General features: G+C 61.3%; 1 protein-coding gene across 1 annotated transcript in view; it reads left to right on the top strand.

The window, feature by feature from the left end:
- The first annotated feature begins 686 nt into the window (after nt 1–686).
- Nucleotides 687–23751, top strand: part of GLIS2 (GLIS family zinc finger 2) — a 31868-nt gene continuing 8803 nt past the window's right edge. Inside the window, exon 1 of the mRNA XM_032781660.2 lies at nt 687–1408. The gene's annotated coding sequence lies outside the window, so the exon portion shown is untranslated. The remainder of the gene's footprint in view (nt 1409–23751) is intronic.

The raw sequence follows: 23751 nt of genomic DNA, 5'->3' as shown, positions 1-23751 counted from the left end.
CATTTACTGCAAGGATTTTGTACCCCCTCTCATGTGAGGCCCTCAAACTACTTTGCAGTCGTTAGTTCCCAGGCTGAGCCCCGCAGTTCCTCCTGAGGCTCTTCACTAATAAGTAGCAGTTTTCCAGTGGGAAACTGAGGCAATGTGACCTGTCTGTGGCCACACACCAAATCGGTGGCAGAGCTCAGAAGAGACTCCACCAGCCCTGATGGAACCACTAGACCTAGCCCTTTCTTCGCAGCCCCCTGAAAGGGGAATGGAAAAGGGCATCAGAAATTGAAGTGCTGCTGTGCAACCTGCCTCCCCCGGCTTCCCACCCATCTCCGATCCTTTCAGGCCTTGCCGCAGGGCTGAGGGAGGGGACAGGCAAGGGATGCGTGAGAGAGGAATGCAGGGCAGCCATCGTTTCCTAACTGCCCTCCTCCCCGCCCCCCCGGTGCATTGCTCACACCCCTGGGCCCGGAGGAGCTCGCCTCGCCTCCCTGCAGCCTGTGACCTCCCTGCTCCTGGCGCGGCGGGGGAGCTGGATTCCTGCAGGGATTTCCTGGGGAATGTGGGGAGGTGGGTGGTGGGCCGGGGCTGGGACTGCATTGTGCGCGTCCCTCCCCTGGCTGCGCTGTGTGCCTGCTTCTCCAGCCTGTCCTAGTGCTGCCCTCTAGCCAGGGGAGGAGCTGCTGGGGGGCATGCGCTCAGCTCCCAGGGTTTGGTTCAGCCTTGAAATGGAGAATTTGTCTGAAACTGATCAGCGCCGGTCAATTTCAGACAGCTCCGCAGGGCTGCAATAAATCACGCTGGGAAATAACACCCCCCTCCACAGCCCTCTCCATCCATCCACCCACCCACCATCCCTTCCTCCCTCCCCTCTCTTCCCTTGAAACAGGCGATCACCTCTGATCCGCAGCCTTTTCCTTTCAAACCACGCACTCCCCCCACCCCAAAAAAAAAGCCAGAGGAGGAGAAGAGACGCTTCCATCTCCCCGCAGCCCCTGCTCGCTTTGCGCCGCAAGCCCCCTCCCCACCTAGGAGCCTGCCGCCTGGAAGCAGAGACCAGCCCCTCCACCCTCCTTCCCCAGGACGGAGAGACACAAATCCAGCCCTAGAGGCAACGGCAAACATCCCTGATCTCCGGAGCTGCAGATGTGGCGGAGCAGCAGACGGCCCAGGCGCTGGGGGTGTTCCAGGGAAAGCAGCTCTTTCTTCTTCCAGGCGAGCTCCGCATCTGCTTCGGCTCCCGGGACCCCGTGGAAACCTGTCCTCCCTGCTTCACCAATTTGCAGTCTGCTGTGAAAATTCCGGTACGATCCTCCGACACCCCCCTCTATCTCAACCCCCGCAGCAGGCAAGAGGCACACAAAGCGGTGAGGAGCAGAGGCTTGTGTCGTCGTCCTCCCTCCTGCCGGTAGAAAAGGTAAGGGAATCCGCGTTGCCTTCAGTGCACCGGGCTGTGATATTGCCAACTCTTTGTCCTGCTGTTTGCTTGTTGTGGGGGGGCGGGGGTTGACTGGTGGAGTCACTTTCCGTGCAGATTGCAAGAGATTGGTTGCAGATCTCCCCGGATTTTTTGTTCTGGGGTGGGGGTGGTCTTGGGCTTGATATGGTAGAATTAGTGCAGGGGGGAGCAGGTTGGTAATAACTAGTTTGTATGTTGATTCAGTAGGTGCCGCTCACCTTGTGCTGTTGTGAGACCTCCTATACCCCCCATCTTTATTTTAGATCTAAAGCAGAAAACTTGAGCGTGAAAGTCCCCGTCCCCCCAGACATTTCTGGAAATAGCCATCGGTTGCAGCAGAGTGCCTTTATCTGGGCGAGGGGGAGTATTCTGGATTGCGAGAGGAAGTTGTGTGTCATGAACATTCATTAAGTGGAAGCAAACGCTTTGTAATAAGGGCAGGTTTCAAAGGAACACCCCCCACACACAACTACCAGTAAACAAGTAACCCCCCCCCCCCCACACACACACATTCCTTCATTTCAATTTGGGTCTAGGTGCCCAGGGCTGCTGAGATTGGCGAGGGAGTCACCCTCCAGTGAACCTGCCCCTCTCTCTTCCTCTTGGAAGCAGAAAGGACATTTCTTTCTCTGCCTCTGCCAAGCACTTCAGGCGCCCTGGGAGAAAATGCAGGGCAGTGTGTATAAAATGGTGCTAACCAGAGGCTCCAGCCGGCCAGGGCACTTAGCTGCATGACTTACATGACGCTCCAGACACCCCTGGAAGGGAAAATAGCTTTTGCAAAGAGAAGGGGTTTGCAGGGCCAGGCCAGGTTTGGGTGTCAATAACTTGAGTCCTCAGCTGGACTGGTTTTGAGCCCTGCAGTTTTCTTATGGCTTGCCAGAGCGCTGCCAACATGCAGGGCGCTCCCCAGTGAGAGTGGATAGGACCCCTGCCCCGCAGCACTTACAATCAGAGTAGGCCTGAATTTCATTTTGCTGGCTCTGGCAGTGAGTTTCTGGTGCCCGTGAGGGAGCCTGTTCTGGAGTGGAAAATGAATGGGAAGCTGGGCTGGCACCATCTACCTGGCACCTGCAGTGAACTGGCTCTGTCCCTCCAGCAGGTCCCTTTGGTAATGCATGCGTGTGTGAGAGCATGGTGGCGTGGCTAACTCTGGTGGCTCTGTGCTTGTCTGTTTTGCCTCCTCCAAGGAGAGATGGAACCCAAGGCAGCTGGACTGCATGCCTCTTGCTGTAGCACCTGTGCCAACGTGGGCTGGCGGGTTTGTGCAGCCATGTGTGATCTCTAATGGCATGTCCAGCTAAGCGGTTTGGTTTGGGAATTCACACGCTGGCACCAGCGGCGGCTCTAGCCATTTTGCCGCCCCAAGCACGGCAGGCAGGCTGTCTTCAACAGCATGCCTGTGGAGGGTCTGCTGGTCCCGTGGCTTCGGCAGACCTCTTGCAGGCACACCTGTGGGAGGTCTGTCGAAGCTGCGGGACCAGCGAACCCTCCGCAGGCAAGCCATCGAAGACAGCCTGCCTGCCGCCCTTTTGGCGACCGGCAGAGCACCCCCAGTGGCTTGTTGCCCCAAGCACGCGCTTGGCATGCTGGTGCCTGGAGCCGCCCCTGGCTGGCACCTCAGGACGTGCAGGTGCCTAGACCCCATGATCATGAGTGTGTTGGGATAATGGAGCCCATCCCTGGCTGGCCATGTGGTTTATAGTGATCTCAGGCTGTGCACTTCTTTGGTCTCTCAAGCTAAGCAGGATCTGCCTTGGCCAAGGTTGGTATGGGAGACATGCAAGGGACGGACTAGAGGAAGTGAGGTATGGTGTTGCTGGTTCATTAGAGGACACTCTTCAATATGGGCCCAATGCCCCACCTTGGTACTAGGGGGCACTGTGTTGCCATCTGCTGGTCTTTCTGTGCCTGCTTGTTGTTATGGCATGATCTGGTGCTTTGTACCCCAGAAGGGTCATCCTGGCCAAACCCTACTTGGGGTAGCTAAACCTCCTGTGGTAGTTTCATCTGGAAAAGATCTTCTCTCCCATTCCCTAAATTAAACTGGAGTGTTGCTGTGCCCTGTTAAATGGCTGCTGGGTTCCCCTCCAGAGGTGATAGATTTCAGAGCATTGGCCTGCTAAACCAGGGTTGTGAGTTCAATCCTTCTAGGGGCCACTTAGGGAGCTGGGGCAAAAATCAGTACTTTGTCCTGCTAGTGAAGGCAGGGGTCTGGACTTGATGACCTTTCAAGGTCCCTTCCAGTTCTAGGAGATAGGTATATCTCCAATTATTATTATAATGGTGAGTGACATGTGTTTGGAGTCTTAGGGAGGCAGCAGAAATGAGCGACTCCCTCTGCACAACTCACTTGAGACTTGCCCTTCACTCCAGGCTGAAATTCTTCTCCAACACTACAGTGCTGGACTGAGCACAAGGATGCAGCAGAGGACAACTGACATTTCTGTAACGTTGTTGTGGTCAGGTTATGCTTCAACCATGAGCTTTTTGGAAATCTCACCCTGGGACGCTCCAGTCTTTAGCTAAAACCCCCCAGACCTCAAAGGTCACCTCCCCCAGCTCCCCGCCCCTATGCCCAGCACCTCCCAGGGAAAAGATATCGAGAATCAATGGCAACAGTTTCTAACTGGGGGGGAGGGAAAGGGAGCTGGCCCAGGTATTGGGGCGGAGATCAGGCAGCAGGGCTGGGGATGGCTGTGCAGTGGGAGTCAAGGAGACAGCAGAGAGCCCCGTGGCTCAGCAAGTGCCTCTCCCCACACTGCCCCATATAGCTCTGCTCCCTGCCTGCTCAGCCCCGTGGCCCTTTGCACAACCCAGATTTCTCTGCTCCAGCCCCGTCTCATTCTGCTTCTATTGTGGACGGATGTTGCCACCAAGCGATACCAATGGGATGACTTCTATGATGAGAAATACAGATTTTTACAAAAACCTAGAAGATCCCCTCCCCCCAGCCTTTGGTCACTGACAGGCAGTTGCTGAAGCAGGAGGGTGATTTAGAGACCTGGGTACTCATCCCAGCTCAGCTCTCAGCCCTTGGGGCTGTCACCTCTGTGCCTCATTTCCCAGGGTAGCACCACGCCTGGCCACCCAAACATAGCTCGCTGCCTTCCAACCAACACACACCCAGCCACGGCACAGCCAGGGCCTCACCAGCACACTCACACGCACAGCCCAAACTACGGGCACACTCAGCACTGCGCCTCCGTCTGTGGAGAACGTGTGTTCCTCGGGCTGGCGGTGTGATGCAGGGAGTGGGAGAGTGTACTGGGTGCTGGAGCTGAAAGAGGGTCTGTGATGCAGCTGGTAGGGTGTGAATGTGTTTGCCTAGCATGGCGTATGGGTGGCCAGGCGGGGGAGGGGAGGCTGGGACCGGCGTTTGGGTGGCCAGGCGGGAAGAGGAGGGTGACACGGGTGTTTGGGTGGCCAGGCAAGGGACAGGAGGCTGGTGGGGGAATTTGGGTGGTTAGGCGGGGGACAGGAGGCTGGCGGGGTCATTTGGGTGGCCAGGTAGTGGAGGGCAGGCTGGCCCAGGCATTTGCATGGGTGGCAGGTGAAGGACCAGAGGGCCCTGCCCCCCAGCCTGAGGATCCCCACCCCTTCTCCGCCAGAGCTCCCCCTCCCCGTGGCCACCAGCCCCTCCCCCTCAGCCCTGGAGCAAAGGGCAGGCAGTGCGTGGTCCCCCTCTCCCAGCCCTCTAGCACAGGGCAGGCAGGCGGCACACGCCCCTCCCCCACCCAGCTGCCAAGCACAAGGGAGATGGGCAGCATACAGCCCCTCCCCCTGCAGCCCCTGAGCACAGGGAGGGCGTTTGGGCGGCACGCGGCCCCCCCCAGACACAGGGCAGGCAGCCCCAGTGCCTCCAGCCCACTGCCCCAAGCTGGGCCCCCCCAGCACAGGGCGTTCCCAGCTACCCCAAGTCCTGGCCACTCTAGCCCCAGCACGCTGCTTCCCTGAAGAAGAGCAGCCTGCCTGGGCTGGGCCATTGGGGCCAAGCAGGGAAGGGCAAGCAGGGCTTTGGAGAGGAGCGTGGGTGGTGTCACGCCAGGCTGTTTGGGGAGGCGCAGGTGGGGGAGGCACAGGGTGTTTGGGTGGCCAGGTGGGAGAGGGTGACATGGGCATTTGGGTGGCTGGGTGGTGGAAGGGAGGCTGGCGGGGGTGTTTGGGTGGCTGGGTGGGGGAGAGGAGGCTGGGTGGTGGTGTTTGGGTGGTCGAGTGGGGGAGGTGAGGGTGACTTGGGCGTTTGGGTGGCCAGATGAGGAAGGGGAGGTTGACATGGTCCATAAACATTGGCTTTCCCTGGTGATGTCCTGTCTGTTCCGTGATTGCGTTGCTAGGAAATGCGCTGCAGCAACCTGAACTGCAGGTTCATGATGCCCTGTGGTGGTGGGGCCATGTGAGGTGAGCGAGGGAACCCCTGACAGGGTTTGACGGGCATGAGGGCAGCCCAGCAGCTGTGACAGGCCAGCCCCACTGAGTGCTGACAGGCTCAGCGTGTGCCCCACATCTGCATTGAGATTCTTGTCTCCCTCCATCTCCAGGGCCCTGAGTTAGCAGGAGTCCAACTGAGCAGAGCCCAGGCAGAGAGAGAAATCAGCAGTAGGAAATTCTTGTAACAGGGACCTGCAATCACTCGTTTGTCCCTAGAATGATCACCCAGGTGTATTGGCCATGCAGAGCCTCAGGCAGGTGTAATTTGGAGGTCAGGAGTGGGGGATCCATGTCTGAGGGGGGAAAGGAGGAGACCTTTCTCTGGCAGATGGATTTGAGGAAGATGGTGGCTCTCTGACTCTGCTCAGGAGCTTGGGGCGTTAGAACAAGTGTTGGTGCAGCTGGGGTCGGTGGAAGGTAGAGGGGCAGGAGCTAGTACCACAACAGGTGTGGAGTGGGGTGTTTGGGGCTGATCTCCAGGCATTGCACGTTGAGAAATGTCAGCTAATAAATTCCCCTCCCACAGGGGTCTGATATTCAACTTCTCCCTCTCCCTGGGGTCCTCGGACTTCGGCACCAAGTGCTTGGGAGGCGACTGCATTGAGCGCCGGAGTTCAAACCTTGCCCATGCTGAAATCGCTAGCGCGCGTTGCCTTCGAGAGCCCCTGTCAAGAGCAGGGCCCTACATGGCCTGGCTGGGGAGAAGGTGATGTGCCATGAGTTCTTACCACTCCTAGTCCCGTGGCCCGAGGGTGCCAAGTGGCACTTTGCCTGCTGCCATGGTTCAACCTGGCTGGTTTGCTTTGCTGCCCGTGTACTGCAGCATGCTGAGCCCCTTCTCTGGCGGGTCACCTGTCCTCCCAAAGCCTGAGCTGGACCTGCCCACCCTCTAGAGTCCCTAACCCCTGTGGCTGGGGTGAGAACAGCCCTGATCCTGCCCTCAGGCTGCCCCACTTGTGAACTGGGCCCTGTCTGCAGCAGGTTCTCCCTCCTTGCGTCTTTCCACCTCCATTCCTCACCTCTCAGGCAGGTGCTCAGGGGAGCCAGAGCTCTCTGTATTTGGCTCCCTTCCCAGGGGAAAAGCCACTGGGAAACAAACAGATGGAGTGGAGTGGGCTCTGTGAGCAATCTGGCCCATCCCTGCCCCAGGCTCCCTTCTACCCAAAGGCCCAGCAGCCAAGACAAGCCGATCCTGCACATCCTCGCTTTCTTGTATCCCCAAGTGCCTAGGGAGACCCCAGCAAAGCCCAGGGAGACCCCAGCCTGTTCCATGCCTGCGGGCCCATCTGGGGAGCCATGTGATGTGGCTCAGCTGAGTGTGCGCTTTGCCACTCCCATAACTGCTCGGAACTGTGCATTCATTCCCGGCAGGGGGGCAGTAACTGGCTGGCGGAGCCTTTCCCACACTGAAGCACAGGAGTGTCTGCCTCGGTGCTGGACCTGTCCTCCAGCCCTGCCATGGTGCTGAGGGAGAGTTGTCTGCAAAAGCCCTAGCCCCTGGCATTTCTCAGGGCCAGCCTGTCAAGATGCAAAGGGGCAGGGAGCTAGCAGATGGACTGCTGCCCTCGCGAGGCCTCGGCAGACGGCCCCGGTGCCAAGGAGGCTGCGAGCTGCTAAAAGACTCTCTTGTTTGAAAGGCTTATTTTGCAGCTCAGGGCCACGTCCTGTCCAGCAGCCAAGACGAGCAGATCTGGCTACTGTGTGCCAGGGCTGGGGCCACAGGGAGAAGCCACCCGGCCTCCTGATCAGACCACCAGCTGCCAGCCTAGTGCCTGCACGGCCCCCTGGGTAGGACACCCTGGTGGCTAAGGAGAGACGGGTTCCCACTCTTCCCTCTGCACAGGGCCCGTCTTGGGTTAGGAAGGGAAGAGGGGTCTGCAGGGCGTGTCCTGGAGGAGGAGGGACTAAGGGGCATCAGAGGAGGTGGCAGTCCCAGCTTGGGACCCATATAGCACAGGAGTATTAACAGTAACCCACTGGATGGCAGTAGTGCCCATTGTGCCAGGTGCTGCCCAGTGAGAGACCGACTCTGCCCACTGAGCCAGTCAGACAGAGGAAGAGTTCTCACCCCACTGGCCAGGTAGGGAATTGAGGCCTGCAGAGACGAAGGGACTTGCTCAGAGTCCCCCAGGGAGCCTGTAGCACAGCTGGGAACTGGATGCAGCTCTCCTGGGTTGCCGTCCAGTCATCGTCCCTCTGTATGTGCCAAGGACACTCTGCCCCTGCGACTAGCCACTGCGGGAGTCCCAGCTCCAGCCAGTCTACAGGCGCTGGGTGCACACGCTGGGAGCTGGGCCACCCTGGCGGCTGGCATCACTGCCTGGGGATGTGAGGGGGATGTTCCCCCGCCCAGCGTTCACATGCTTCCTTCCCTAGCACCGGTGAGATTCTCTCCGGTGTACTGGAAACACCCTGCACCTCCTCTTACAGCCTCTCCACTCCCCGAGGCACTCTGGACAGGGTCTGGCCCATCCGTGGGCCAGTCAGGGCACTTCTAACACCATGGCAGAAGGGGCGCAGTGGGGTGGGACACGACCATATCCGGCAACCCCTGATGAAACTCCTGTGGACACATGGGGAAAAGATGGAGCAGGACACTGTCAGATTCACTAGCTGGCCATGTCCTCCTGACAGACCGGCGTTTGCTTTTTCTAAGATGGTCAGGGAGGCAACCCCATGCTCTTTGTGTCCCTAAACCTTCCATTGCCAGAATATGGGACTGGACGACAGGGGATGGAGCACTCGATAATTGTCCTGTTCTGTTCATTCCCTCTGAAGCACCTGGCACTGGCCACTGTCAGAAGACAGGATACTTGGCTAGACGGACCATTGGTCTGACCCTGTATGGCCATTCCTACCTTCTTATGGTCAACCCTCTCCCTATGGTTGTAATATTCCTGCTCCTCTGTTACCCAGAGTCTTCCCAGAAAAGCCGGAGGGAAGAGGCCTGACTTTCTAATGGAAAAAAACAAACAGCAAGCCAACCGACCCTTCCAGGCTGCTGCTCCTCAACAGAAAGACTGGCCCAGGCCCATCCCGTCTCAGGGCAGGGTGCCACGTGACTCCGGCCCAGCTGCTAGAAGTACCATCTGGCTGATCCACGCTGCCTCCTCGTCTGGGCAGTGTATTCCACAGCATCTGTGTGGCCTCTTAAGAGCTCTGGGGTTCAGTTCCTGCTGCTGCCCTCCTGCATTGTGGGAAGGAGGTTCTGGCTCCTCCAGACCCAGGCTGGGGGCAGGTGGGCAGCCCCACCACCTCTGTTGATGCTGGTATTGGCATCGCTGGTGGGATGCACGCTGCCCCTCTCACCCCTACGGGGCTGCCCATTCAGGCCTCCAGCCCTCACCTTTCTCAGGGCAGGATCCTATGACCTCCAGGCCGGGCCCGAGGCTGCAGACTCTCGGGACTCTCTGTGATCCCCTCCATGGGTTTGAGTTCAGTGCAGCACCCGCTGTCCCGTTCTGCCGGGGCAGGGGCAGCCGGTGCCCTGCCAGAGCTCCTAAGGCAAAGTACTGTTTTCTCAGAATGAAAGTGTCTAAAACACACGAACCCACTGAACAGCGTGCGGGCAGGCCTGGTTGGTCTCCTCCTGCAGGGCAGTTTCTGGTTCCAGCCTCCTGCCTCTCAGTGAGTCACCCTCTCACCAGGCCAGGCTGTTCTACTGCTCAGGGCCCTTTGTCTGCTGAACCAGGTCAAGCCAGGCCGGGGGCTGTTTCCAGGGGTGGAGGAGCGGCTTCAGCTGTTACCTGCTTTGTTCTACTCCTGGGGCTTTGCATTAGTTACACCTAGAGTGACCAGACAGCAAATGTGAAAAATTGGGACGGAGTAGGGGGTAATAGGAGCCTATATAAGAAAAAGACCCAAAAATTGGGAGTGTCCCTATAAAATCAAGACATCTGGTCACCCTAGTTACACTGCACACTTCCCCCACGGTCATGGCTGCAGGAGGCCTCCCTTATGTGACCCATTTAGCCAGGAATACAATCTCTGCCAGCTCGGGAGTCCATGGATAGCATTAGCACAACCAGCCTCAAATGCTCCATGTGTCCATCATGGGTGCCAGCCCCGCAGCCCCCCCACCCCATCAGAGAAGCAGGGGAAAGAGCTGGGGTAGACGGTTCCACTTCTATCCCTTTTCCCTCATCCCTTTTCTCTCCCAGAGCAGCCTGCATGTGAGAACGCTGCATTACCCAGCCACCCCCATCCTCCCCAGAATTCCGTCAGCTCCTGCCTGCGTGGGCTCCCCGGGTCAGGCTGATGTGTCACCATGAGACTAGGGGCACAGTGGCTCTGTCCCCAGCACTGCACAGGGGCTGGCATGTACAGCTGGTGTATCCCACGCCTGGTGCCAGACCCCACCTCCCATTTCTGCATCCACCTCCCCCCTCTCTGTGTCCGTTCCCCACCCCAGTGCCCTACCAGGCCAGCCCAGCAGGGCTGTGCAGCAGGTGCCCAGGCACAGCTGGTATGTGCAATCCAACCTGGAGCAGATGGGCTTGTGGCTCCGGGAGCATCTCTCAGTACCCAGGCACTAGGGGCCTGGGTCTCCCCTCTCATGGGGGTCCATGGAACGGGCATGGTTTTCAGCTTCGTCTCCAGAGGAGTGGTGGCTGGGCTCCCCTTTGCTGCTGCCTGGGCTTTTGGCTTGACCGGAGCATCGCCCGTCCATCCCCATCCACGCTGGCCTTGCCGTTAGCCTCCCCGCAGGCCTTTCCAAGTGCTGCCAGGCGGCTGGGGCATTTCAGGGCCCATCGCTCTGCGTGTGTTTGTAGGGGTGGAGGCTGCTCTGGTGGGTCACAGGGTTGGCCCTGGTCTTTACCCCACTCTCTCTCCCCTGGATACATGGCAAAGTCAGTTCTTTCTCCAGCCAGCTACTTAGGAGGGAGCCTTGATTCCCTCCCCACTCACCTTACGAGGCTGCAGAGCGATTCCTTCCTGCCTCTGCCCTGGAGCATGAGGGTGGATTGGACCCTGCTTGGCCTCAGAAGAGCCTGCAGAGGCTCCCTGGGAATGGCTTGCCCTCCCTCTCTGAGCCCTGGCACGGCAGCGCAGATGAGGACAGTCCCTGTGTCTTTTGGCCCTTCCCTATTTCTTTCCCTTGCTATTTCTGGCCAGCTTCACGATGCAGCTGCGGCTCCACAGACAGCTTGGGGCCGGCCAGCTCCCCGTTGGCAGGAGCCCAGGTGAAGCATTCAGGATGCTGCTGGCTTGTTCTAGACCCCTCCCGGGACTAGCAGATTCTGCTGCAATGCCACCCGAGCTGCCCCTGCCCTGGGAGAATGTGGGGCAGGGCTGGACGTGCTCTGGCTATCCCAGGATATCTGAGAGTATTGCGCCTGCAGAGCTGGCAAATGCTCTGCTGTGGGGCAGCCATATTTGACCTTGAACTGAAGGCATGGATGCTCCCCCGACCGTGGGTGCCAGTGGCTCTCCCCACCCGCCATGCATCTGGCCTCTGAGCCCACAGCCAGGCACTGACTAACCTACACCCCCACCCAGGCCGCTGCCTGATGGGACCCAGCTGTGCCCTGGGTCTGCAGCAGCTAATGGCAGCACTTAAGGGCTGGTGCCACGCCCCCACCCCCACCCCAGCAGATTGTCTCCCCTGAGAGCAGATAGGTTTGGAGGCAGCTCGGCCTGCTGCTCATGCTTCCCGTCTGAGCGGGCAGGGGGGCTGACTGTCCCCTGCCTGGTGGTTGCGTGGCTGATGAGTAAGGGGCGAGGATGGGGAGTACGCAGTCTGGGGCATTCCCAGGTGATGGAGCCGGCATGCAGGATCATGTGTGCGTGTGCAGAGGGGCAGTGGAGATCCAGGCAGTGGGCAGGAAAATTGAGGCAGGAGCAGTGCTAGTGACAAGGCAGCCGGGGTGGGAAGAGAGCCCGTCCAAGGTCATCTCTAATGATGCTATGCCCCCGTTGCAGGCAGGGGCTCCCTGCCACACTAGTAGCACGCTGGGGGCGGGAAGGTGGCACTGACCATCCCCTCACCAGCGCAGGTGGCAGCCACTCTCGCTGGCAATCCAGCAGAGATGTCGGGGCCCAGACGGCATTGCTCTGTCTTTAGGTCCTGCAAGAGACGGGCCCACGGTCTGGCCCTGCTGCAGCTGCATGCCAGAGAGGAGGGAAGGTGCAATTGGCTGGGGTTTGTGGCAGAGCACCCCATGATGCGCATGCAGACTTCACTGTGGGGCCAGCACTGGCTCTGTGGGTCAGTGGGAGCATGACATGAAGCTGGGGGGCAGGCATGCTCGTAGGTGAAGCATTGGTTTTAAGCTGCGGGGGGCCTGTGTACAGCCCCTGCGGAGGAGGCCCTAGGCCATCCTGCGAGGGGCAGGATGGCAGGAGATGGCTGTAGCATCCCAGGCTGCTGATTGGGATCTGCCTATCAAAGGCCCCTGCCCTATGGCCCTTGGCCACCATGCCCCTGGGCCACTGGACAGAAGTGAGCGGGTATGAAGGTGGCAGGGCACAGCCAGGCCCAGGAGAAGAAGGCCAATGGGGGTGGGACTGCTCCCCAATCCCCTTTTTTGCACCCACATTCCAGAGTAGGGTGCGGGGCCAGCAACTGCCTGGCTCAGTGGACTCAGCCTGCACGGCTGGAGTGTTCTGGTAGCTCCCCCAATGCACTTTTAGGGGTTCCCCAAGGGTCCGCGGTGACTCCCTAGCACCTGCTCACAGAGGGAGTGAGCGCCGGCTGAGCCTATCAGGGGAAACTCCCCAGCTGCTGGCACCACAAGTGCTCTGCTTCGGGCTTCACAAGCCCTGCTCATGCCCCCCATATGAGCGGGCAGGGGGCTTACATGGGGCTCTTTCCCAGGGTGGGCCAACAATGTACACAGCCCACCTGAGTGCCCCTCCCTTGTCTCCTGGACGTGCACACCCGCTCGCTGCACCCCACTTCTCCACTTTCCCCTCCGTTCAACGTGCTCCTGAGCTGAGCAGAGATGTGAAATTGATTTAACAGAGCCCAAGATAAAGGGTCTAATGAAAGCAAGCGCACAGATTGCAGACTGGGTTCCGGGTCAAAGAAAAGCACTGACCATAATGCAGCCTGTGCTTGTTACCAGGTGACTTTCCTGGCGAAGTCATGCCTTGCAGCGCCTGTCTAGTCCAGAGAGCCCGGATCCCTGCTTCGTGAGCCCCCCGCTGGCAGAGCAGCTCCTCCTGTGCCAGATAGCGGGTTGGTGAGTTCTGCTGCCTTTACACAGTTCCAGGCCATTGGTTCTTAGCCCCCCTTAGAGAATCCTCCAGAGATTGGTTTGTCTTTGGGGAGGCTCAGGCGATGAGCTCATTTCCACCAAGATCCCCCATGTGACATCTCATTGGCCATTCCCTGGTGCTTGTGGGGTCATAGCTGGGCCCTGTGGTGAGGCCAGGCTGGGCTGCAAAGAGAGACTCTCATTCCGTGGCATCTCTTGAAGCCCCCCTCTGTTCCCAGCCAGATCGCCCCTGCAGAGAGGAGTGCGCACTGCCCAGTGTGCTCCTGCCAGGGGGCATGGAGGAAACTGGCCAGCAAAACAGCCCTCAGTGCACTAGGAACCCGGTGATAACATCTGTCTCCATGGCCCGGCAAAACCAGAACTCCTGCTTATCTCCCATGCACCCAAGAGCAAGCAGCGCCCAAGAGCCCTTTGACTACTCCTGGCCCCGCAGCTTGGGCAGCAGTGGAAGGCAACTGGCACACTGGGGTTGTCCTTGCTCACTGGGCAAAGCGGAAGGGCTCTGTAGGACCCAGGAGCAGGCAGGACCCTGCTTTTACACCCCAGCTGTACACCAGCGCCTCCTAGTGCCACACAGGGGCTTCTGCACAGCACTGGCTGCTGTGGAGAGCCTGTCTGTCAGCCCTTCAGCCCTTGGGTTTGCCTTGAAGAATTGTACCGCGGTACTGGTCAGTCCCGCCTGACAGGGCGATCTGATGAGCTCCCAGTCCCTGGGGGCTGGAGCACGGGGAGCCCCTCCGAGCCCCGGTGTGGGCACTCCAAACCACAGGCTGCTTCTGAAAATGTTGCCCACCAGACTAGCGATCCCTAGCCCTCATGCTCTGAGTTGTGGCCCGGAGGGATTCCTGGCTCATGTGTGCATGATTCCTTCCTGCCACAGCCACAGCTCAATCTCCTTTGTTTCCTGGGGTGTGGCCTGTGCCCAGTGGGGAGCTCTTGTGCCATGGGAGGAGATTGGGACCCACACAGAGTCCTGTGCTGCGTGTGTGTGGGCAGGGTCTGATACTGCTCTCAGTGCCCTGTATGACACCTCTGTGTGGCTACAGCTGACCTGTACCTAGGCCCATGTAATGGACACACCCATCTTGGGACAAACCTGGGAACCGAGGCACTGCTGGCCTGGAGTGCCCAGAGAGCCACTTTTTGCAAGAGCTGGGGTGTTAGCTGGAGCATGCTGGCTCCTTAGCTTCCCTGTCACTGCCTGCCCTACGCTGGGATGACGAGTTGCTGTCTGTTGTTAAAACAGCTGCCTGGTCCCAGCCCAGAGGTGGCTGCATTTCAATGGGGGCTGAATTGATTTCTGTACTATCATGATTTTGCCCCCAGTGCTTTGGGGAAGAACCCAGTGTGGCAGCTGAGGAGGATTCGGGTCATTGGAGGTGCTGCCAGACTGCAGATGCTGATATCTGCCCTCCCCATCCCCTGTGCTGCCCTCAAAGCCTGCAATCCCCAGCCCTTGTAGACCACGTTACGGGTTCACAGGCATGCAGCTGGGTGGCAGACTGAGCTTGCCAGAGCACAGGCTCCTGTGAGTGGGTTTGGATCAGGGAGGATTCAGCAGCCGAGGCTCTCAGATGGAAGAGTGGTGATTTCCAGGGCAGCCCCTGCAGGTGACACCAACTTGCTGGGGAGCTGGATGCCCATGTTTGGCACAGGGAAATGCCCAGCCCTCCTCCTCCACAGCCGCTGGCGCTTTCCCCTGGAGCAGTGCTGTGATTTCCTGGGGATGACGGCAACTTCCGCACGCTCCCTTGTCTTGGGGGGACCCCTGGAGAGAATCACAGTCTGTAGGGCCTCTGGATAGCCTGCCAACCCAGGGCAGTGCTAGGCTGTTGGGTGGCCCAACTGTCCTGACCCGGATCAGAACTGGCAGCCTCAGTCCCCCGGGGCTGGGCCGTCCAGCACCCGGCAGGCATTGGCATTTCAAAGCAGCCAGATGCAGGGTGTAAATGGCTCAGGGGAGGGACCAGGACATGTGGGGGAAGGGACGTCTCTCCCCCAGGTGATTGAGCCATCTTAGCACCTGGACTGTCCTGCCCCTGCCACCTACCCTGTGCCCATGGACTTGGCATGGCCAGACCAGCTTGTGCCATTGCCCCATTTTTACATGTCTGGCTCCCCGTTTGTTACATCTGTCTGAAGGAGGGGTGTGGCTCTCAGGACGCCTGAATCCAAAGCCACCTCTGGGTCTGGACTGGAGGGCAGTGGCAGAGCTGGGAGCCCAGGGCTGAGCTAGTGGGGGGCTGTGGGTCAGGAGTGAGGGGCATTGGCACAACTGGGCAGGGAACCCAGGGCTGGGCTAATGGTGGTTGTGGGTCAAGAGTGAGGGGCATCGGCAGCATCTAGCTGCGCTCTGCCACGGGCCGTGCTCTGGGCCCCCCAGCCTGCCCCTGCTGCGGCAGGCATGGCAGGCCGCGATGTCTGGGGGGCAAGGCAGGGCGGCTCTTGCTGTTCCGGTTCCTCTGGATTCGAGGAAGGTTTGTTCCCAGGAATTTTGTGCTTCGGGGCCAGTTTGGTTTGGCAGCTGCTCGCTCACTCGGGAGTAGTTTCTTCCGCGGTTCGAAGCCCTTTCCCAGCCAGCGGGCCCCACCCATGCTGGCTCCCAGTAGCAGCTTAGGAATCTAGGATGAGGCCAGCCGGCTGGGGACAATGGGTGGGGGAAGGCCGTCAGCTCCCCCTCCCCCTTGCCCTACGCCTTGCCCTGGAGTGCAGGCTCTGGGCCCCCGGCCAAACCCCTGGCCTTTGCTCAGGCCTCCTGTCAGCCTGCCCCTGCAGGGTGGAGCTGAGGCCGCATTCGGATGGGGCGGGAAAGCCGCCAACACCTGGGCTGGGGGGAGTGAGTGGAGCAGCTGGGTCAGGTAGGGTGGGGCTGGGACCGGGACCAGCCCTGGCAGCTACCTGGGTTCTGTTCCCCTCATAGCCAGTTGCCCCCTGTCTGAAGGAGCTGCCCCCAGGGCATGGCCTGGTCTTCCCCAGTCCCAGGCACCCTGTGCTCTCAGCAGCACTCCTTGCTGGCTCCATGAAGCTGGGAGCAGATTGGGGTGGGTGGGAAGGGTAGACAGGGTGTGTGTGGAGGGCAGCAGGTGTCCAGCTCACATCATTGGTGCTGCATGCATTGAGTTCCTAGCAGCCTTTTGTGTGACTCCCGCCCTGGGGAAACCCTGGTCCCTGGGCCGGCTGCTTCCTGTTCACAGCGGGTTCAAGCCACTTACCCTGGCAGGGGATGGGCTCCAGGCTCTGATAGGCCTTGGCTGTCCCCACCTCAGAGCCCCCTGCCCCCGCTAGGTATTTTGCCGCCCCAAGCACGGCGGCAGGCTGCTTTAGGCGGCGTGCCTGCGGGAGCTCCCCGGTCCCGCGGATTTGGCGGCAGCCTTCAGGAGGTCTGCCGAAGCCGCGGGACCAGTAGACCCTCTGCAGGCATGCCGCCAAAGGCAACCTGCCTGCTGCCCTCGCAGTGACTGGCAGAGCACCCCCCATGGCTTGCCGTCCCAGGCACGCGCTTGGTGTGCTGATGCCTGGAGCTGCGCCTGGCTGGCACCAAAGGCTGTGCCACCAGATGCTGATGCGGCAGCATTAGGGGTGCAGCCCCACCCCCATTTGATACCTGCTGGGCATGGTGGAGCCCAGCACTGGGATTCCCTGTGCCATCGGCCTGTCTGGCCGGCGTGCGGCCCTTGGGAGTCCTTCAGGCATGGGTGCTGGGGGCAGGCTGGGCATTGCCAGTCTTGCCCCTGCTGCCTCCCCAAGGCTGGCAGCAGGGTCCCACCTGTCCATGGGGCTCAAGCCAGGCTCTAAAGGCAGACTGACCTCACCCTGCCTTGCGCTGCCCTCGCCCTGTCCTTGCTGTGCCCTGCCTTTACTCTCCCCTCACCCTACCCTCACCCTGTCCTACTCACTGCACCAGGGCCTGACCCAGGAACCTCTGAGCATGAGGGAAATGCACCCAGTGCCCTGGGGATCATGCCGGGGCACTGCGGGAAAGTGGCTGCTGGGCCCTTTGGCAAAATGCAAGAGAGAGAGAGAGTGTGTGTGTGTGTGTGGAGGGGTGAGGCCATGTGCAGGATGGGGGAGTGAGGGCAGATGTGTCAGGCTGTGGAGGTTCTGGGGTTGCAAGGTGTGAGTGAGGGGCTGTGATCCTGGGGGCTGACTGTGCCCTGAGCAGCAACGGCTCTGTTTTTTGCTGCCCCAAGCACGGCAGGCAGGCGGCTTTCAGCGGCACGCCTACGGGAGGTCCACAGGTCATGCGGACTCGGTGGCATGCCTGTGGGAGGTCTGCCAGTGCTGCGCCATCAGCACCCCCACCTCCAAATTGCCACCCAAACTGCGGGACTGGCAGACCTTCCACAGGCATGCCACCAAAAGCCGCCTGCCTGCCATCCTCACAGCGACTGTCAGGCCGCTCCCCGCGGCTTGCCGCCCCAGGCACACGCTTGCTGCGCTGGTGCCTGGAGCCGCCCCTGGCCCTGAGCCAGGCCCCAGGCCCTTGGCATGGTGTCAGGTCTGCCAGGCCAGGCTCAGCAGGAAGCATCTGAATCTGGGCTGTGAAGTTGAGGGGTGGAGGTGGGGATGCGGGTGGGGATTCCACCTGCCCTGGCCCCGTGTGCCTGCTGGGTGACCACCACCACGGCCCCAGAATACTGGACATTCCCTTGACGTGACCCCAACCCCACCAGCATGACCTCTGGCAGTGTAACCCCACCACTGTGTGTGCAAGGTCATACCTGCGGGGGGGGGGGGAGGGAGCAGGGCATTCTCCAAAGTGATGCCCTCCGCTCATGACAGTGGGCAGCCTACATCGGGTTTTGTCTCAGTCCTGGGCAGGGGCCAAACCGCAGATAGTGTGGGCTGTCTGGCTACACCCTGCCACCCCTGAGCCTGGGCCTGGGTTCTCCTGCCCCACCCAGGGCATCACTCCAGGTGGGCAGGGTGTGGCCTGTGGGCAGGGTGCGGCCTGTAGGCTGAGGACCCCCCTGGGGAATAGAACCAGGAGTTAACTGCTTGCTGCACTTTCTGAGGCTGGGCAGTTCTTGGGGGGTTGGGGGGACTATAGTGGGCATGGCCTCAGGGGATGGGGCCTAGCTGGGATGGTACCAGTGGGGGGCGGTGCCTGTCAGGGACATTACAGATGTGGTGTCAGGAGGCGGGATGTGTTGGGGACAGTACTGGTGTGGTCTCAGGGGCGGGGCCAGTGTAGTCTTGGGGGCAGGGCCTGTTGTGGACAGTTCAGGCATGGTTTCAAGGGCAGTCATGTCTGGGACAGTACAGGTGTGGTCTGGGGGGTAGGGCCTTTGGGGACGGTACCAGAGTGGTCTTGGGGGGGTGGGCCTTGCCGGGCCTACAGGAGGGGCCTTAGGGGTGGAGCCTTGGGCAGTACAGATGTGTTCTCGGGGCGGGGCCTACCAGGGGCAGTACCACCGTGGTCTCAGGGGGCGGGGCCTGTCAGGGACAGTACCGGGGTGGTCTAGGGGGCAGGGCCTCTAGGGGACAGTACTGGTGTCGTCTAGGGGCTCAGACCTGTTGGGAACAGTGCAGGCATGGTCTCGGGGGCGGGGCCTGTCAGGGACAGTACGAGTGTGAGGTGCCCTCATGTGGCAAGGCTGGGATTAGAGCGCTGTGGCCAAGCTTAAACAGGGGCCCACGTTGGCCCCATCTCTCCGTCCCCATTGCAACGAGCTCTGTGGTGTATGGGCGCCTGGCCCTGGGCACATGGGAGGGGAGCTCCCCCTGCTGGGGGGCAGCGTGGGGTCTCCCGCTGCTCTCCCAGCCCCCACTGACCAGCCCTGTTTCCTTTCCCCACCCCCAGTCTACCTGGGAGCAGCCGTGGGAGCTGTCAGGTTCCTGTCAGGGAGGGCGACTTGCTGCCTGAGTGGGTGACCTCCTCCCGGGCCCCTCCCCCCAGCACCCTTCCCCCAAGGCTGATGTTGGTGAGGCTCCTGCCCTCTCCCCGGCCCTCTTCTCTTCTCTTCTCCTGCCTCCTTCAGCTCTCCCCCGCCCCATCCCTGCAGTGAGGCAGAATGACAGGCAGGCAGTAGAGGGATCTCGCAGATGGGTAGGCGGACAGATGGACAGGCAGGTGCATGGGTGGATGGACAGACTAGCAGGTGGGCAGATGGATAGGCTGTGACGAAGTGGGAATATTTTGATGAGTCCGGATTTTGCCTTAATTTCCCCTATATGTGGCATTGTTGCCTTGGGGGTGGCAGAAGGCTGATTGCTCTCAGGGCAGGTGAAGAGACATAGCATGGGTGTCGCCTGGCTGTCTGGGTCTTGGTCCCCATATCAGTGGAGCCTCTGACCAGACAATGGCAGATCCCGTTGCCTGCACATTGATACCTGGCAAGCAGGGACTCCGCCTCTCCGCAGGGGATCAAGGAGCATCCTGGGGAACAAAGCACTGGGATGGGGGGGAAGCTAAGTGCTGGCTACCGGAGGGAGTTGGGCTTCTTCACCTCCAGCATCTCCTTTGGCTCCCTATGGGGGATGGGTAATGATCTCAGTAGGAGGTCCCCCAGTGCTCTCAGTGGAGCCTCTGGGTGCTGAGTGCTTTTGGAAGTCTGGCCCAAAGAGACTTGCCAGGAGTCCCAGAGCAGGTGGTGAGGTTGGGGCATGATCAGCTGAGTCCCCACCCCCCATGACTTCACCAGAAGCCCACTCTGCCCTTGGGATACCACACCACAACACCTGCCCCCCACTCCCCTGCCGTGGAGGGGTAGTGGGGAGGGCACATGTGTGTGTGCTGGGCATTGTGGGAAGGGAGGTGTGTGTGTGTGCAGGGAATGGGGGAAAGGAGGGTTATGTGCAGGGAATGGGGAGGGGTGTTCACAGGGGATTGGGGAGGGGAGAGGTGTGTGTGTGCAGGGGAAGGGAAGGGGTGTGCACAGGGGAAGAGGATGGGGAAGGGGTGTATGCAGGGGGTTGGGGAGGGGAGGGAGTGTGCAGGGGATTGATGGAAGGGAGGGGCATGTGCAGGGGAGAAGGGTGTGTGTGTGTGTTCAGTGGATGGAGGAGGGATGTGTACAGGGGATGGGAAGGGGAGGGGTGTGCACAGGGGAATGGAAGTGGGGGAGGGGTGTGTGCAGGGGTTGGGGAGGGGAGGAGTGTGTGTGCAAGGGAGAGGGATGGGGAGGATTTGTTCAGTGGATGGGGGAGGGGTGTGCACAGGGGAATGGGAGTGGGGGAGGTGTGTGTACAGGGGGTTGGCGAGGGAAGGAGTGTGCGCAGGGGGGGGGTGTTCAGTGGATGCGGGAGAGGAGGGGTGTGTTTGCAGGGGATGGGGAGGGGAGGTGGTGTGAGGGGACAGGAGCGCTTTGCATGCGGGTTTGGAACACTGGGTGTGGGGGTGCTGGCTGGCGGGGGGGGGGGCACTGGGGCTGGCTGGTGTGTGTAGCAATGAACCCCCAGCCCAGTCCCCTGCCCTTATTGTGGCACCTCCTGCTGGCCCAAAGGCCCAGGTCAGTGCAGCGTGCCTGGCTCCTTCACCCTGCCCAGCATCTCTGCGGGAGCTGGAAGGACCTGGGAGGAGAGGCTGGGCCAGGCTCCATGGCCCTGCTGAGCCTGCCAGAGCAGGGCCAGTTGGTGCCACTGGGCTTGGCCTGCCCCGCTGACACATCGCTCAGGGGTCCTGCCTTCTCTGTGAGTTCACCCTGCCCATTGCCAGCCCAGCCAGCTGCCCTCAGCCCTGCCCCACACCCCATGCAATAGCCCTGGTCCCATGGGCACAGGCTCCATCGCCCTGGCTGGAAGACAGGGGTCGGGGGGGGCGTGTCCCCCTCTTGCCGCCCCTGCTCAGCCTGGCACTCGGCCCCCGCCCCTGGCCTGTCCTCACCCCCCACGCAGGGCTGAGAGGCGCTTTGCATTCCAGAGCGTCTGAGCCTGGCCTGGCCGGATGCCAGCGTGGGGGGGGGTGCCTGAGCACGGGGCTGGGACAGGCCTGCTCGAGCCAGGCAGAGCCAGAGAACAGGTGCCACACGGGCATGGCTGGCAGGGGCTCTGGCCAGGGTGGGGGAGAAGGAGGCTGGGGGGGGGAGAGGACGTGCAGGAGGGAGCAAAGACTGGCCCCAGCTCCGCGGAAGTCCCTGCTTCCTGCTTGCCAGCCCCGGGCTCGCTGGAGAGGAAAGAGCCCCCCATTCATGCGCCAGGCGCTGGGCTGCAGCTGCAGACACAGGCGGGGTGGGGGGCTGGCGTGGGGCCCGCCAGAAGGTCAGGAGCAGAACGAGAACAAACCCGGCCTACTGCCAGGGGCACTGCAGGGAGTGCCGCCCAGTGCCATGCTGGCAGGGCTTGGCACAGAGCCCCGGCCAGGAACACCCCCCCCCGGGGGGGGGCAGTGCCTACTGAGATGGAGCCTGGCTTGAGGGAACAGCACGGGGCCTGTGGGAGGGGGGGGAATTGCTTGAACCTGTAGAAAGCAGGGGATGCCCTAGGATATTTCTGCCCTTGGGGTCCCTGGGGGTGCAGGATGGAACCCCCTGGGGTATCAGTGCTGGGGGATGGAACCCCCTGGGGTGTCAGTGCCAGGGTGGCGGATGGAGCCCTCCCAGATGTCAGTGCCGGAGGCCCGAAGCTGGCGGAGCTCTGGGTTGGAGGGGCCTGGTGGTGGTCATGGGGGCAGTCCCAGGATGTCTGTCTCCTGCAATGGGAGTGCTCTGGTGCTGGCACTAGCCTGTCCCTCCAGCCCTGCGTTGGCGGGGAGCGGGGACTGCAGAGGTTAAGCCTGGTGTGGGAATGTCTTGGACCCAAGACTGGGGCCCCTGTGGTCCTGGGGGAGTGACCAGGCCATGTGGGCCTGTGCCAGGCTATGCTGAGTGCAGGGATGGGCTGGGAGCTGGGAACTTCGCGCCTGCCCCTCCTCCCTGCTGCTTGTCTGCTGTGCCCAGCAAGTGTCTCTGCCCTGCGCTCCGCCACCCTCTGCCCAGCCCGAGCACTGATATCCCAGCCTGACCCCAGGTGGCTCTGTGGCCCCCTCCCCATGCCTGGCTCAGGGCCTGGCAGTCCAGGCCTGGTTTGAGTTGCAGTGAGGAGGTGGTGGTAGGGGGCTCCCAAGGGAGGGTGCTAGTGAGCCATAGGCTCTAGGAGGAGCTGGCTGAGATCACAGCTGAGACGAGCACCTTGTTCTCAGCCAGCTGCAAAACAGACCCTTCTCCAAAGCCAGTGTGGGCACCTTGCTCTGCACAGGGGGAGGGGGGAGAGGGGGCAGGACTGGGAGGGGAGGTGCCAGGGCTGAGACAGCAGGGGCTGTGGGTTGGGATTGAGGGGCACCGGGAGAGCTGGGGTGGGGGCGGGTGTAGCAGGCCTGGTTTGTACACAGCTCCCTGCATTGTCCAGTCCCTGCTGGAAGGGGGTGAGTGTGTCTGCTGGGGGTGTGTGTGATGGGGGGCTGGATGGCTGTGGAGGGGTGCTGCAGGGCTGGCCCACTGGTTGCAGCAGGGATGAACTGAGTCAGCTGGAGAGGCAGTGTGTCCTGCAGAGCCGGGAAAGCTGGCTGCGGGCACCGTTGGGCTCGGGCAGGGCCGGGTGCGGGCACCATGGGGCTGGGGGGATGGGTGTGGCCATTGTGGGGCTGGGGGGGCCTGTGGCACATTCCCTGCTGTCCTGCTGCAGGCAGCGCAGGGTGTGGGGCTGCTCACTCCCAGAAAGGGGTCTGCAGGGCTGAGCGCATCCCACGCAGAGGGAGGTGAAGGAGGTAGGGGCTAAGCATCTCGCTCTCAGATCTGCTGGCGTTGGCAGAAGCTGGGGCAGTGGCAGGACGAGGAGCCCCTGGACTGAGTGGCGGGCGCTTGTCCGTGATGCCCCTGCTCTCACAGGTGGTGGGTGGCAGATGGGTGATGCTCTTCCCCCGCCAAGGAAAGGTACCTGGGCCCCTGCCTGAGGTGCTCAGCAGAGCCCCTTCCTGCACAGCCCCTGCCTGGGCAGGGCCAGCCGCGGAGCTGCCTGGGGTCTCACTGCAGCACAGGCACCTTTGGGATCAGGCTGTGTGGGGTGCTGGGGGCTCTCCGATCACTGCCACCTCCTCATCACTGTCCTCCTGGCCAGGTGGGGAAACTGAGTCACAGGGCGAGGTGGGACGTGCAGGGGCGTGCCAGGGCATGATGCCATGGCAGGAAGCAGGCAGGAAATGAGCCAGGCCTGGCGTCCACAGAGGAGCCCGGGATGGCAGTGCAGGGCCTGCCTGGCCAGGCTCACAAAGAACCAGCTAGCAGACGGCTGGCAGCCCGCCAGGTCCCCTCCCCTGCCCCAGGGAGAGGCCCCGGGCAGGGCAGGGCAGTCCAAGGAGGGAGGCCGTGAATGCAGCTGGAGCCTTCCCAGGCTCTGAACTGCCGAAGATAAATATTTACTTCCTTCCTCCCCCTTCCCTGTGCCCGGTGCAGCCAGACAGGGGGCCTCAGGCTGGCTGGACGGGGGTGGGTTGGGTGCCCCTCCCTGCCCACCCCAGCGGGGCTGCTCCCAGCCAGGAGCAGGGAGGGCCCAGCAGCCCTTTGGGGGCTGTCGAGGATCGGGGGCGAGGGAGGGGCACAGTCTGCTGGCTGGGCTCTGGGCTGATCCAAAGCTGCCAAGTAGGAAGGGGCGCAGGGCCCTTGGGCACTGGCTGCAGGACCCCAGCCAGGCCCTGGGGCGCCGAGGGTCGGCGCAAACCTCATGGTGCCCAGCAGG

Source organism: Chelonoidis abingdonii, chromosome 9 (genome assembly GCF_003597395.2).
Source record: "Chelonoidis abingdonii isolate Lonesome George chromosome 9, CheloAbing_2.0, whole genome shotgun sequence".
Classification (NCBI taxonomy): Eukaryota; Metazoa; Chordata; order Testudines; family Testudinidae; genus Chelonoidis; species Chelonoidis abingdonii.
This window is presented reverse-complemented; position numbering and strand designations above follow the sequence as displayed.